Source organism: Balaenoptera acutorostrata, chromosome 16, assembly GCF_949987535.1.
Source record: "Balaenoptera acutorostrata chromosome 16, mBalAcu1.1, whole genome shotgun sequence".
Lineage (NCBI taxonomy): Eukaryota > Metazoa > Chordata > Mammalia > Artiodactyla > Balaenopteridae > Balaenoptera > Balaenoptera acutorostrata.
This window is the reverse complement of record NC_080079.1, coordinates 51009407-51023887: the sequence shown is the minus strand read 5'-3', so window position 1 is coordinate 51023887 and position 14481 is coordinate 51009407.

The window sequence follows — 14481 nt, the reverse complement described above, 5'->3', positions numbered from 1 at the left end:
TTAAAGGAATTTTTTTTGCCAGCATTTTAATTTGTCTTCAGCAGGATGGTTGGTTTGAACTCTTCTGTTGGCTGTTCGGTTTTTTTAAATTCTTATCTACTATATTGCTAAACTGTCTTTATTTCTAACAAATTCTCTATGGATTTATTTGGATTTTGTATTAGACAATCATATCTGCAAGTGGTTTCAGGCTTTCTTTATTTTCAGCTTTTATGTCTGTAATTACTTGTCATCACACTAGCTAGGACCTCTAAATAATGTTCAATAGAAGTACTGACATTGGAAATCCTTATTTTGTTACTGACTTTAAAGAAAATGCTTCTAGGATTTTACTATTAAGATACATTTCTGTAGATTTATACTAGATACCTTTGATTGTTTCCAGGAAGTTCCCTTCTATTCCTACGTTGCTAAAAGATCTTTTTTTCTTTGAATATTTTTGAATTTGTTTTGTTAATATTGAATCTTCAAATAAAATAATTCTTTCAATTTATTTTATTTTGAATATTTATCTTTGAATATTATTTGAATTTAATTAAATGCTTTTTGTGCATCCACTGAGAAGATCCCACGGGTTTTGTCATTTATTAATATGATGAGTTACAGATACTGATTTTCCTAATGTTAATTTACCATTGCTTTCCTGTGATAGATCCAACTTGGACATGTTCTGTATTTTTTTAATAAATTGCTGGACTCAATTTGCTAACATGTTTTAAAGGAATTTAGTGTCTATGGTTTTGAGTGGGAGAAGCCTGCAATTTCCTTTTCCTTGTTCTCCTTGTCTTATTTTGTTATCAGTGGACTTCATCGAGTATTTAGGCAAGTTCCCTCTTTTTCAATGCCCTAGAATTTTTGTAAAATTGGAATTGTTTATTGCTTGAAAATTTAGTGGAAATAACTTTCAAAACCATGAACTTTCTGTTATATATGTTATGGAGTGTTTTTCTTAATGTTGATTTGATTTCTTTAGAAGTTATAAAACGCTTTTGCTTTTCATTTCTTTTTGTGTGTTTTGTTCACTTAATTTTTCTGATTTGATAATGTCTTTTAAGTTACCAATTTCATTAGCATATATCTATTCAGAGTATTCAGTTAATGTCTTTTAAATCACTGTCTCTGTACTTTCATATTTTTATAGTTAATTTTTAAATGTGTACTTTATTTCTTCCTTCTTGGTCAGTATCCCCAAGTTAGGTTACCCTCTTCAAAGAATCTGTTTTTGGCCAATTAAAAATTTTTTTTCTATTAACTTCTTTTTTTTTTCACTTTAAAATGGCTAAACTGATACTTTTATTTTATGCATGTTTTCCTAAAATTAAAAAAAAAACTATCAAGAAAGTAAAAAGACAGCCCACAAAATGGAAAAAAAATATTTTCTTATCATATATCTGATTAGGGTCTACTATCCAGAATATATAAAGAACTGTTACAACACAATAAAAAAAAAGAACAAATAACCCAGTTTCAAAAATAGGCAAAGCATTTCAATAGACAGTTCTCCAATGAAGATACACAAATGGCCAACAATCACATGAAAAGATTCATGCAAAAGATTCTTGTATATGAATGCAAGAGATTTTGTGCATTAATTTTGTATCCTGCTACTTTACCAAATTCATTGATTAGCACTAGTAGTTTTCTGGTAGTATCTTTAAGATTCTCTGTGTATAGTATCATGTCATCTGCAAACAGTGACAGCTTTACTTCTTCTTTTCTGATTTGGATTCCTTTTATTTCTTTTTCTTCTCTGATTGCTATGGCTAAAACTTCCAAAACTATGTTGAATAATAGTGGTGAGAGTGGACAACCTTGTCTTGGTCTTGATCTTAGGGGAAATGGTTTCACTTTTTCACCATTGAGAACGATGTTGGCTGTGGGTTTCTCGTATATGGCCTTTATTATGTTGAGGTAAGTTCCCTCTATGCCTACTTTCTGGAGGGTTTTTATCATAAATGGGTGTTGAATTTTGTCAAAAGCTTTTTCTCCATCTATTGAGATGATCATATGGTTTATCTCCTTCAATTTGTTAATATGGTTTATCACATTGATTGATTTGCATATACTGAGGAATCCTTGCATTCCTGAGATAAACCCCACTTGATCATGGTGTATGATCCTTTTAACATGCTGTTGGATTCTGTTTGCTAGTATTTTTTTGAGGATTTTTGCATCTATGTTCATCAGTAATATTGGCCTGTAGTTTTCTTTCTTAGTGACATCTTTGTCTGGTTTTGGTATCAGGGTGATGGTGGCCTTGTAGAATGAGTTTGGGAACGTTCCTCCCTCTGCTATATTTTGGAAGAGTTTGAGAAGGATGGGTGTTAGCTCTTCTCTAAATGTTTGATAGAATTCGCCTGTGAAGCCATCTGGTCCTGGGCTTTTGTTTGTTGGAAGATTTTTAATCACAGTCTCAATTTCAGTGCTTGTGATTGGTCTGTTTATATTTTCTATTTCTTCCTGGTTCAGTCTCAGAAGGTTGTGCTTTTCTAAGAATTTGTCCATTACTTCCAGGTTGTCCATCTTACTGACATATAGTTGCTTGTAGTAATCTCTCATGATCCTTTGTATTTCTGCAGTGTCAGTTGTTACTTCTCCTTTTCATTTCTAATACTATTGATTTGCGTCCTCTGCCTTTTTTTCCTGATGAGTCTGGCAAATGGTTTATCAATTTTGTTTATCTTCTCAAAGAACTAGCTTTTAGTTTTATTGATCTTTGCTATTGTTCCCTTCATTTCTTTTTCATTTATTTCTGATCTGATCTTTATGATTTCTTTCCTTCTGCTAACTTAGGGGTTTTTTGTTCTTCTTTCTCTAATTGCTTTAGGTGTAAGGTTAGGTTGTTTATTTGAGGTGTTTCTTGTTTCTTGAGTTAGGATTGTATTGCTATAAACTTCCCTCTTAGAACTGCTTTTGCTACATCCCATAGGTTTTGGGTCATCATGTTTTCATTGTCATTTGTTTCTAGTATTTTTTTATTTCCTCTTTGATTTCTTCAGTGATCTCTTGGTTATTTAGTAGTGTATTGTTTAGCCTCCATGTGTTTGTATTTTTTACAGACTTTGTCCTGCAATTGATATCTAGTCTCATAGCATTGTGGTCGGTAAAGATACTTGATATGATTTCAATTTTCTTAAGGCTTGATTTGTGACCCATGCTATGATCTATCCTGGAGAATGTTCCATGAGCACTTGAGAAGAAAGTGTAATCTGCTGTTTTTGGATGGAATGTCCTATAAATATCAATTAAGTCCATCTTGTTTAATGTATCATTTAAAGCTTGTGTTTCCTTACTTATTTTCATTTTGGATGATCTGTCCATTGGTGAAAGTGGGGTGTTAAAGTCCCCTACTGTGATTGTGTTACTGTCAATTTCCCCTTTTATGGCTGTTAGCATTTGCCTTATGTATTGAGGTGCTGCTATGTTGGGTGCATAAATATTTACAATTGTTATATCTTCTTCTTGGATTGATCCCTTGATCATTATGTAGTGTCCTTCTTTGTCTCTTGTAATAGTCTTTATTTTAAAGTCTATGTTGTCTGATATGAGAATTGCTACTCCAGCTTTCTTTTGATTTCCATTTGCATGGAATATATTTTTCTATCCCCTCACTTTCAGTCTGTATGTGTTCCTAGGTCTGAAGTGGGTCTCTTGTAGACAGCATATATACAGGTCTTGTTTTTGTATCCATTCAGCCAGTCTATGTCTTTTGGTTGGAGCATTTAATCCATTTACACTTAAGGTAGTTATCGATATGTATGTTCCTATTATCATTTTTTTAATTGTTTTGGGTTTGTTATTGTGTTTTCCTTCTCTTGTGTTTCCTGCCTAGAGAAGTTCCTTTAGCATTTGTTGTAGAGCTGGTTTGGTGGTGCTGAATTCTCTTAGCTTTTGCTTGTCTGTAAAGGTTTTAATTTCTCCATCATATATGAATGAGATCCTTGCTGGGTAGAGTAATCTTGGTTGTAGGTTTTTCCCTTTCATCACTTTAAAATATGTCCTGCCACTCCTTTCTGGCTTGCAGAGTTTCTGCTGAAAGATCAGCTGTTAACCTTATGGGGATTCCAATAAATGTTAATTGTTGCTTTTCCCTTGCTGCTTTTAATATTTTTCCTTTGTATTTAATTTTTTTAAAAATTTTTGTATATCGATCTTATATACTGAAACCTAATTTTTATTAATTCTCATAGATATTCTTTGTACAGTCTTTGGATTTTCTACATAGACAATCCTGTCGTATACTAATAGAGGCAGTTTTATTTCCTCCTTTCATATCTCTGTGCACTTAAACTTGATTCTTTTTTTAAAAAATTAATTAATTAATTAATTTATGGCTGTGTTGGGTCTTCGTTTCTGTGTGAGGGCTTTCTTCTAGTTGTGGCAAGCGGGGGCCACTCTTCATCGCTGTGCGCGGGCCTCTCACTATCGCGGCCTCTCTTGTTACGGAGCACAGGCTCCAGACGCGCAGGCTCAGTAATTGTGGCTCACGGGCCCAGTTGCTCCGCGGCATGTGGGATCCTCCCAGACCAGGGCTTGAACCCGTGTGCCCTGCATTGGCAGGCAGACTCTCAACCACTGTGCCACCAGGGAAGCCCCTGTATTTAATTTTTGATAGTTTGATTAATGTGTGTCTTGGCATGTTTCTCCTTGGATTTATCCTGTATGGGACTCTCTGTGCTTCCTGGACTTGATTGACTATTTCCTTTCCCATATTAGGGAAGTTTTCAACTATAATCTCTTCAAATATTTTCTCAGTCCCTTTCTTTCTCTCTTCTTCTTCTGGGACCCATATAATTCGAATGTTGGTGAATTTAATGTTGTCCTAGAGGTCTCTAAGACTGTCCTCAATTCTTTTCATTCTTTTTTCTTTATTCTGCTCTGCGGTAGTTATTTCCACTATTTTATCTTCCAGGTCACTTATCCGTTCTTCTGCCTCAGTTATTCTGCTATTGATTTCTTCTACAGAATTTTTAATTTCATTTATTGTGGTGTTCATCTTTGTTTGTTTGCTCTTTAGTTCTTTTAGGTCCTTGTTAAACGTTTCTTGTATTTTCTCCATTCTATTTCCAAGATTTTGGATCATCTTTCCTATCATTGCTCTGAATTCTTTTTCAGGTAGACTGCCTATTTCCTCTTCATTTGTTTGGTCTGGTGGGTTTTTACCTTGCTCCCTCATCTGCTGTGTGTTTCTCTGTCTTCTCATTTTGCTTAATTTACTTTGTTTGGGGTCTCCTTTTCACAGGCTGCAGGTTCGTGGTTCCTGTTGTTTTTGGTGTCTGCCCCCAGTGGCTAAGGCTGGTTCAGTGGGTTGTGTAGGCTTCCTGGTGAAGGGGACTGGTGCCTGTGTTTTGGTGGATGAGGCAGGATCTTGTCTTTCTGGTGGCAGAACCGTGTCCAGTGGTGTGTTTTGGGGTGTCTGTGAACTTATGATTTGAGGCAGCCTCTCTGCTAATGAGTGGGGTTGTGTCTTGCTAGTTGTTTGGCACAGGGTGTCCAGCACTGTATTTTGCTGGTTGTTGAGTGGAGCTGGGTCTTAGCGTTGAGATGGAGGTCTCTGGGAGAGCTTTCGCCATTTGATATTACGTGGAGCCACGAGGTCTCTAGTGGACCAGTGTCCTGAACCTCTCCCACCTCAGAGGCACAGGCCTGACACCTGGCTGGAGCACCATGACCCTATCAGCCACATGGCTCAGAAGAAAAGGGAGAAAAAAAGAAAGAAAGAAAAAAAGAAAATAAAGTTAGTAAAATAAAAAATAAAAACAAATTATTAAAAATAAAAAAATCAAAAAGTAATAAAAAAAAAAGAATAGAGCAACCAAACCAAAACACAAATCCACCAGTGATAAGTGCTATAAACTATACTCAAAAAACAAACAAACAAAATGGACAGACAGAACCCTAGGACAAATGGTAAAAGCAAAGCTATACAGACAAAATCACATAAAGAAGCATACACATACACACAAAAAGAGAAAAAGGAAAAAAATATATATATCCCAAGTCTACAGTTGCTCCCAAAGTCCACCACCTCAATTTGGGGATGATTCATTGTCTATTCAGGTATTCCACAGATGCAGGGTACATCAAGTTGATTGTGGAGATTTAATCCGCTGCTCCTGAGGCTGCTGGGAGAGATTTCCCTTTCTCTTCTTTGTTTGCACAGCTCCTGGGGTTTAGCTTTGGATTTGGCCCTGCCTCTGCGTGTAGGTCACCTGAGGGCATCTGTTCTTCGCTCAGACAGGGTGTGGTTAAAGAAGCAGCTGATTAGGGGGCTCTGGCTCACTCAGGCCAGGGGGAGGGAGGGGTATGGAATGCAGGGCAAGCCTGCAGCGGCAGAGTCCGGCATGACGTTGCAACAGCCTGAGGTGTGCCTCTGTTCTCCCGGGGAAGTTGTCCCTGGATCACGGGACCTTGGCAGTGGTGGGCTGCACAGGCTCCCAGGAGGGGAGGTGTGGATAGTGACCTGTGCTTGCACACAGGCTTCTTGGTGGCTGCAGCAGCAGCCTTAGCGTCTCATGCCCATCTCTGGTGTCCGCGCTGATAGCTGCGGCTCACTCCCATCTCTGGAGCTTGTTTAGGCGGTGCTCTGAATCCCCTCTCCTCACACACCCTGAAACAATGGTCTCTTGACTCTTAGGCAGCTCCCGACTTTTTCCCAGACTCCCTCCCAGCTAGCTGTGGCGCACTAGCCCCCTTCAGGCTGTGTTCACGCAGCCAACCCCAGTCCTCTCCCTGGGATCTGACCTCCGAAGCCCAAGCCTCAGCTCCCAGCCCCCGCCTGCCCTGGTGGGTGAGCAGACAACCCTCTCCGGCTGGTGAGTGCTGATCAGCACCGATCCTCTCTGCAGGAATCTCTCCGCTTTGCCCTCTGCACCCCTGTTGCTGTACTCTCCTCTGTGGCTCCAAAGCTTCCCCCCTCCGCCCCCCTCCCCCCATCTCCTCCAGTGAAGGGGCTTCCTAGTGTGTGGAAACTTTTCGTTCTTCACAGCTCCCTCCCAGAGGTGCAGGTCCCGTCCCTATTCTTTTTTTTTTTTAATGATTTTTTTTAAATTTATTTTTATTTATTTATGGCTGTGTTGGGTCCCCATTTCTGTGCGAGGGGTTTCTTCTAGTTGTGGCAAGCAGGGGCCACTCTTCATCACAGTGCGTGGGCCTCTCACTATCGCGGCCTCTCTTGTTGCGGAGCACAGGCTCCAGACGCGCAGGCTCAGTAATCGCGGCTCACGGGCCCAGTTGCTCCGCGGCACGTGGGATCCTCCCAGACCAGGGCATGAACCCGTGTCCCCTGCATTGGCAGGCAGACTCTCAACCACTGTGCCACCAGGGAAACCCCCTGTCCCTATTCTTTTGTCTCTGTTTTTTTCTTTTTTCTTTTGCCCTACCCAGGTATGTGGGTAGTTTCTTGCCTTTTGGGAAGTCTGAGGTCTTCTGCCAGCATTCAGTAGGTGTTCTGTAGGAGTTGTTCCACTTGTAGATGTACTTCTGATGTTTTTGTGGGGAGGAAGGTGATTTCCACATCTTACTCCTCTGCCATCTTGGAGCGCTTTAGCCCAAGCACAGTCAGGAAGCCAGGCACCTTTAGCCTCAGTTTGTCAGTTGGGGAAAAAAGGGGAGGTGAAGACTCACTATCCTCTTCCTCTAGCTGGAACTGCTTCACCCCGGGGGCTGTCTCCCGGGCGCAGCACACCAGAGCCTAATGCCTGTTAACTTCTTTCTACTTATCAAAGGTTTATTCTATTGCTGTTCTATCTTTAAAGTGGAAAGTTTTCCTTTAGAGTTTTCAGCCATTCTGTTTTTCAAATATAAACATTTAAGGTTAAACATTTATCCTTAGTATTGTTTTGCTGCATCTTATGACTTTTGATATTTTATTTTTGTCATCATTTAGTTCTAATTTTTGAAAAATTTCCACCATAATTTCTCTAACCCATAAGTTATCAGGAGGTTTGTTTTAAACTTTCTAAACAAAGAAATTTTCATTTAACTTTTTGTTATTGTCTTCCAAACGAATTGTTGTGAACGTTTTCACCTTAAACTTGTTTTGCCAGTTCTACAAATTTGTATCAATTGATTCATGCTATAAGTAAGCTTTTTTTGTTAGGCTTCTTCCACTCAGCATTATAAATATGAGATTTATCTACATTGTTGATTGAAAGAGTAGGTCATTCCTCTTTATTGCTAAATTCTGTTGCATAAATAAATCACAATTTGTTTATCCATTGCCTGTTGATGGACGTTTGTGTTGTTTCCAGTGTTTGGCTGTTGTTAATAAAATGGCTATGAACATTTTGTCACAAATTTTTCTGTTGAATGTTTTCATTTCTCCTGGACAAAATGGAAATGCTGAGTTGAAAGAGAAATGTATTTTTAATTTTACAAGCACATCCCAAAACTTTTCCAAAGTGGTGTTATGACTTTACATTCCCACCAGCAACATTAACAAAGTTCCAGTTGCTCATTTGTGCCAACATTTAGTGTTATATTTGGTTGAATTTTGGCTGTTCTGTTGAATAGAGTAGTATCTCGTAATTTAAATGTGCATTTCCATGATTACTAATGATGTTGAGCACTTTTAAATGTGTTTATTAATTATTCATACATCATCCTTTGTGAAGTACCTATTCAAGTTCATTTAAATATTGGACTGTTTGCTTTTTTTTTGAGTTGTAGTTCTTTCTATATTCTGGATACAAGTCCTTCGTCAAGCATATGATTTGTGAATATTTTCTCCCAGTCTAAAACTTGCCTTTTCATTTTCTTAATGGTGTACCTTTATGAACAGGCATTTTTGATTTTAATAAAATTTAATGAATCAATTTTTTGGTTATTGATTTCTGTATCTTGTCAAAAAAATTCTTGCCAATCCCCAAATCATGATGATGTTTTTTCATGCTTTCTTCTAAAAGCTTTATAGTTTTAGCTTTTACACTTGGATCTAGGAACCATCTGGAATTAATTTTTGTGTTTGGTATGAGGTGGGGGGGGGGTCAAGATTTTGTTTTAATTGGATATCTAGTTGTTTCAGAACCACTTGTTAAAAAGTACTTTCTACATTAAATTGCTTTGCTGCCTCTGCCACAAATCAGTTGGTGATATATATGTGCTTCTGTTTCTAGGCTCTCTTTGCTGTACTGATCTATTTGCCCTATGCTAATATCACATGGTTTTGACTACTGTAGTTTTATAGTGAAACTTGAAGTTCAATAGTGTACATCCTTTGTTATTCTTCAAGATTATTTTGACTACTTTAGGTTCTTTGCATTTTCATGTGAATTTTAGGTCAGTTTGCCAAGTCTTCTTAAAAGAAAAGTATTGAGATTGGACATCTCTGCCTTTTTCTCAATATTAGGAGTAAAGTATTCTACATTATATTACTGTACTTTTCCTATATGCTCTTTTTCTTATTAAGGTGGCTCCCATCTATTTCTAGTTTGCCAAGAGTTGGGGGGTTTTAAAATCATGAATGGGGGGTGCATTTCGTCAAATACTTTTTCTGTATCTAAAGAGCTGATCATATTATTTTAGTCCTTTATTTTGTTAATATGGTTTATCATCTTGATTTTCATGTTAAAACAACCTTGCACTCCTTTGATAAACCCCACTTGTGATGTATTATACTTTTTATATAATAATGGATTTTATTTTCTAGTATTTTGTTAAAGCTTTTGCATCTTTATTCATAAAATTTGGTCTGTAGTTTTTTTTTTCCCCCTTTGCTGTTTATTTTTTCCATTGTCTGCCTTTAGTATTAGGGATATATTATATGGGTAAGACCCATAAAGTGATTTGAGAAGTATTCCATTCTCTGCTTTCTCAATAAGTCTATTTAAGATTGATACTCTTCCTTAAATGTTTTATGATACACTAGTGTTCTTCTAGGACAGGACTTTTATTTGTAAGAAAGTTTTAAAATATAAATTATTTTTATAGATAGAGGGCAAATCAGGTTTCCTATTTCTTGAGTCAGTCTTGGTAAGTTTTGTTTTTCAAGGAATTTGCTCATTTCACTTAAGTTGTAAAACTTACTGGCTTAAGTTGTTCATAAGTCTTTATCATCCTTTTAAAGGTCTGCAGTATCTATAGTGATAATCCATCTTTCATTCCTGGCATTGGTAATTTGTGACTTCTTTTTTCTTGATTAGTCTTGCTAAGTGTTTATCAATTCTACTAACTTTTCAAAGAACAAAATTTTGGCCTTGGTAAAATTTCTCCATTGCTTGTCTTTTTTATTTTATTGAGTTCTGCTCTTGTTTTGACTTCTTTCCTTCAACAACTTACTTGGGTTTAACTGCTCAACTTTTTCTAGCTTCTTCCAGTAATTAGCTTCTTCAAGCTAATTTTCCTCTAAGCACTGCTTTATCTGTATCCAACAAATTTTTTTTGTATTTTGTCGTTTAGTTCAAAATTTTTTCTAGTTTTCCTTGTGATTTGTTATTTAGACGTATATTTAATTTTCAAATATTATGTTCTAGATATTGTACTGTATTGCCTTCTGATATAATTCCTTGTGGTCAAGGCTTCAGTCATCTGAAATTCACTGAGACTACCATCGTGTGCTCTGTCTTGGTAAAAGTTTCACATGCATTGGAAAAACTGTTCAGTGTAAATGTCCCACAAATGTCAGTTAGGTCAAGGTCGTTGATATTGTCATTCAGATCTGTAAAATATATCAATTCCTGAGAGGTGTTACTGTGACTGTATCTATTTCTCCTGTGGAAAAAGAATGTTGCCTGCCCTCAGCCACTGCAGACCCCCTCTCCCCACCACCACGAAGGCATACCCTGAGGGGAATTCAGGATGGAGAAAAACAGTTAAGATTCTGTGATCTGGATACTGGCCCTAGGTAGTTAAGATGCGTATCTTAAGGAATGATTTGTGAGCCCAGACTCTTGCATCTTCCCATACACAGAAAAGCACTAAAACCATTAGCTTGAAATTTTTGTAATCAGCAGTAATCTTTCAGTGTTTGACTACATGTTCTTTTCAGCAAAAACTCCTATGTATTCTGGCTCCACCCTCACCTCTTTGGAGGAGTTCCTCAGAGCTATATGAGAAGCTCTCGGGCTATAGTCCTCAGTAAGATCCCCAAATAAAACTTAACTCACAACTTTTAGGTTGTTTTTCTTCAGTAGACACTCCCTTTAATTTCAGTTTTTGCTGTGCATTTTAAAAGTTCTACTGCTAGGTGCATAGCCATAATTGTTATTTCTTACTGATACAGATTTTCCCCTTTCCCTAATCATTATGAAATAATTCTTTTTAGACTTGTTAATATTCTTTTGTCTTAAAAGTCTACTTTGCCTGATTTTAATCACTCCAATTTTCTTATAATTCTTGCACAATGTATCTTTTCCCATCCATCTTCTTTGAAACTATTTGTATATCCATTTTCTTTGAAATTATTTGTATATTTGTGTTTATTGTGTGACTTCATTTTTCAATTTGACAATCTCTGCCATTTAATTGGAGTGTTAAAATAATTCAAAATAATTACTGGTATCATTAGATTTAGTGAACAACCTTGGCTTGTTCCTGTCTTAGGAGGAAAGCAGTTTTTGCTTTTTACTTACATGTGTTTTCTATTTTTCTCATCAGCTTTTTGTTACTGCTACTCTTTCTCTACCTTTGGTTAATCAAGTATTTTCCAGTGTTTGACTTTGATTCCTGTAAGGGGCTCGAGCTGTTATCTTTTTGCATTACTTTTTACTGGATGCTTTAGGCATTATAACAGGCATCTTTAATTGACTTAAATCTACTAAGTATTACACTATTTTACATTAAGATTTCTGAACCTTGTAACAGTATAGTTCTATTTACCCATAGTCTCTGTTATACAACTCTGGCAGACAGGTCCTTTTAATCTAGGTGGTGTACAGGTATGGTTTTCTATTTTTGCTCCTTGAGCCAGTGCACGGCCTTTGGAGTATTCAAATTGCAAACACAGACACTAAGGAAATAGAGGTTTGACCAAAACACTCAACAGTATTTATTCAATTTTTTTCTTCAGTTTAAAGACTTTCTGTATGAAATTATTTATCTATGCATCCAGTATCAGGATACCAATTAACTGACAGTGAATTGTGCAAACTTCTACTGGTCCTTGCTTCTAATGTAAGGAAAAATCTTGTTTGAAACATTTTAATGATTACTTTATTCCATTTTTTCCCCGCTTTATTAGTCACTACCAAGATATTAATAGTATGTTTTGAAACAACAATTTTAGAGATTTGCCTTTAAAGTAACCCAAACCCAATACCCTCAGTGATATGAAAAGGTATTATCCCAGGTGTTTAAAATTGTTCTTTACAACATTTTAATTTCCTGATGGAGTGAAAACAAAATTGTTTGATAAAAGCCGTTTACCAAGACCTGTTTGAAACACTGAATGCTTCACATGTACTATATCTTGATCTTCACAACACTGAGGTTAAGTACTATCCCCCATTTCTGGTTGAGTAAACAAAATAAAAGTTCAGGAGTTTATTCAAAGTCCATAAACATCACTAATATTCAAAATATATGCATTTTTTTTTACGATCTTTCTATATCCTTAGCCTGCACTCTTAAACAGGTTATATACTATCTCTATGTGGGTAAGAGGGGAAAGTAGTTGGGAACTTCCAGGACAGATCCTTTCATCTAGGTTTGTAGTTAAAAGCACTGAGGAGAGGTTGAGGAACCCACTTGAGTAAATACAGGAAACTTAAAGGCTGTCAACTAAGAAGAAAACTGAAAAACTAAAAAGCAGCTCTAAAAACTCAAACGCAAAGAAGTCCTGGGTCATATTCAGAGGAGCAAAAGGATTAAAGCAACTTAAAAAACACACCAAGGGCATGACTACTCAACCAGAAAACTACCATCCCTAATATGTGAGTTGCTGAGTTGACATTACATTCAGATGAGTATTATTAAAAACATGGAGAGATACATAGTGTTTAACAAAAATTGGTTAAATTTTTATGTGCATATTCAAAGTGTGAAATTCACTTAAGTGACACATCATGTTTCCCATTAGTTGGCTATATCAAGTTCGTGAGACTTCTTCCTCCAAAATAGTTCAATAGATTTATGTTAAAGACAACATGTGTATTGAAAGTAGCAATTTTATTTGAGTTAAAATTATTTACAAAAACCCAAAGACATACTTCATGAAACTGGTACAAACTATTTTTTTTCCTGCCGTTGGCTTTTGCTCCAAAGATCACAGCTGAGAAATACTGTATAAAATAAAAATAGGATTGGATTCAAAAAAGTACTCTACCTTCTAATTTCCAATTGGTAGTATTTACAGAAATATTTACAATGGAAAAAAAGGTTACTTTAAAACTTTAGTTAATTTGCAAGTCAGCCTCAAGTACCCTAAAATGCAGAGTTCTCTGAGGGTTAAAAACACACAAATGCACTGCGGTTGGTGAGGTGATTTCTCCCCCACCACTCCCCACCAAAATCTGCATCTCTATCAGTGCTTGACAATTAGTTATTATTTAAAAAACAAAACAGAACAAAAAAAACTGTTAAACACTGAGGTAAATCAATTCTCAAATGATTACCAGTGTAACAGAAAAATGTAGTTCACCCTGATTGTTCTTATCCAAATGTTTTATAATACCCCTTAACCATCTGCCACAAGTCAGTTTGATCAACACTAAAAATCTCTTCCTAAATCCAATGAGTAATAAATATCAGTGTATTTTAAAATAATTTAACTAATTCAACTTTATGGATATCATTTACCAATAAGCTTTTAAAATAGTTTGCTAAGCTAGCTTTTATACTCAGGGCAAATACAACCTCAATCTTTCCCAAGTTACACTGGCATACTATGCTCTTAAAAGGTGATGGGTGGGGTGTGGGGTGGGTAGGAGGAAGAAGAAAACAATTTGACTGGAATCAGTTACTTCCTTATAGATTTCCCAACAATCTGCATTATCAAAAATAGGAAGACAATAAAAGGCAGCCACTGCATTAAAAAACATTACAGGTGGCACTGATCCAAGAGCCCCAATTTGTCACTTTGTACAAGGAAATAACAAAGTCTAAATGGGTAAAAATTAGACTTTCAGCTATTTTCCCCAATACACACCAAACTAATATTTTTATGGCTTCAAGTTTTACAAATCCAATGAAGAAACATAACTACCTGAAAGGTGTTTTAATGTATTAAACGAAATCTCTGGAAAGCCTGTATTCAGGCCTGATCAAGAAAAAAATGTATTAACCAGTGGTCTGAACAATAATTAATAAAAATTTGCAGTGTTGTGAAATTAAATACATAAAATGTGTTTTGTGTGTTCCAAACAACACACTGTTCTATGAACTAAAAGAATCTGAATGAAAAAAAAGGATCTTCTCTAAACCAACAATTTAAGGCTTTGCGTTTATGCATTTGATCCTGTCACTCTTATAGAAGAATATACATGTTATCTGGAAACATGAATTCTACATTGGTGTTTTAGCTTACTTATATTTACTGTACTGAAC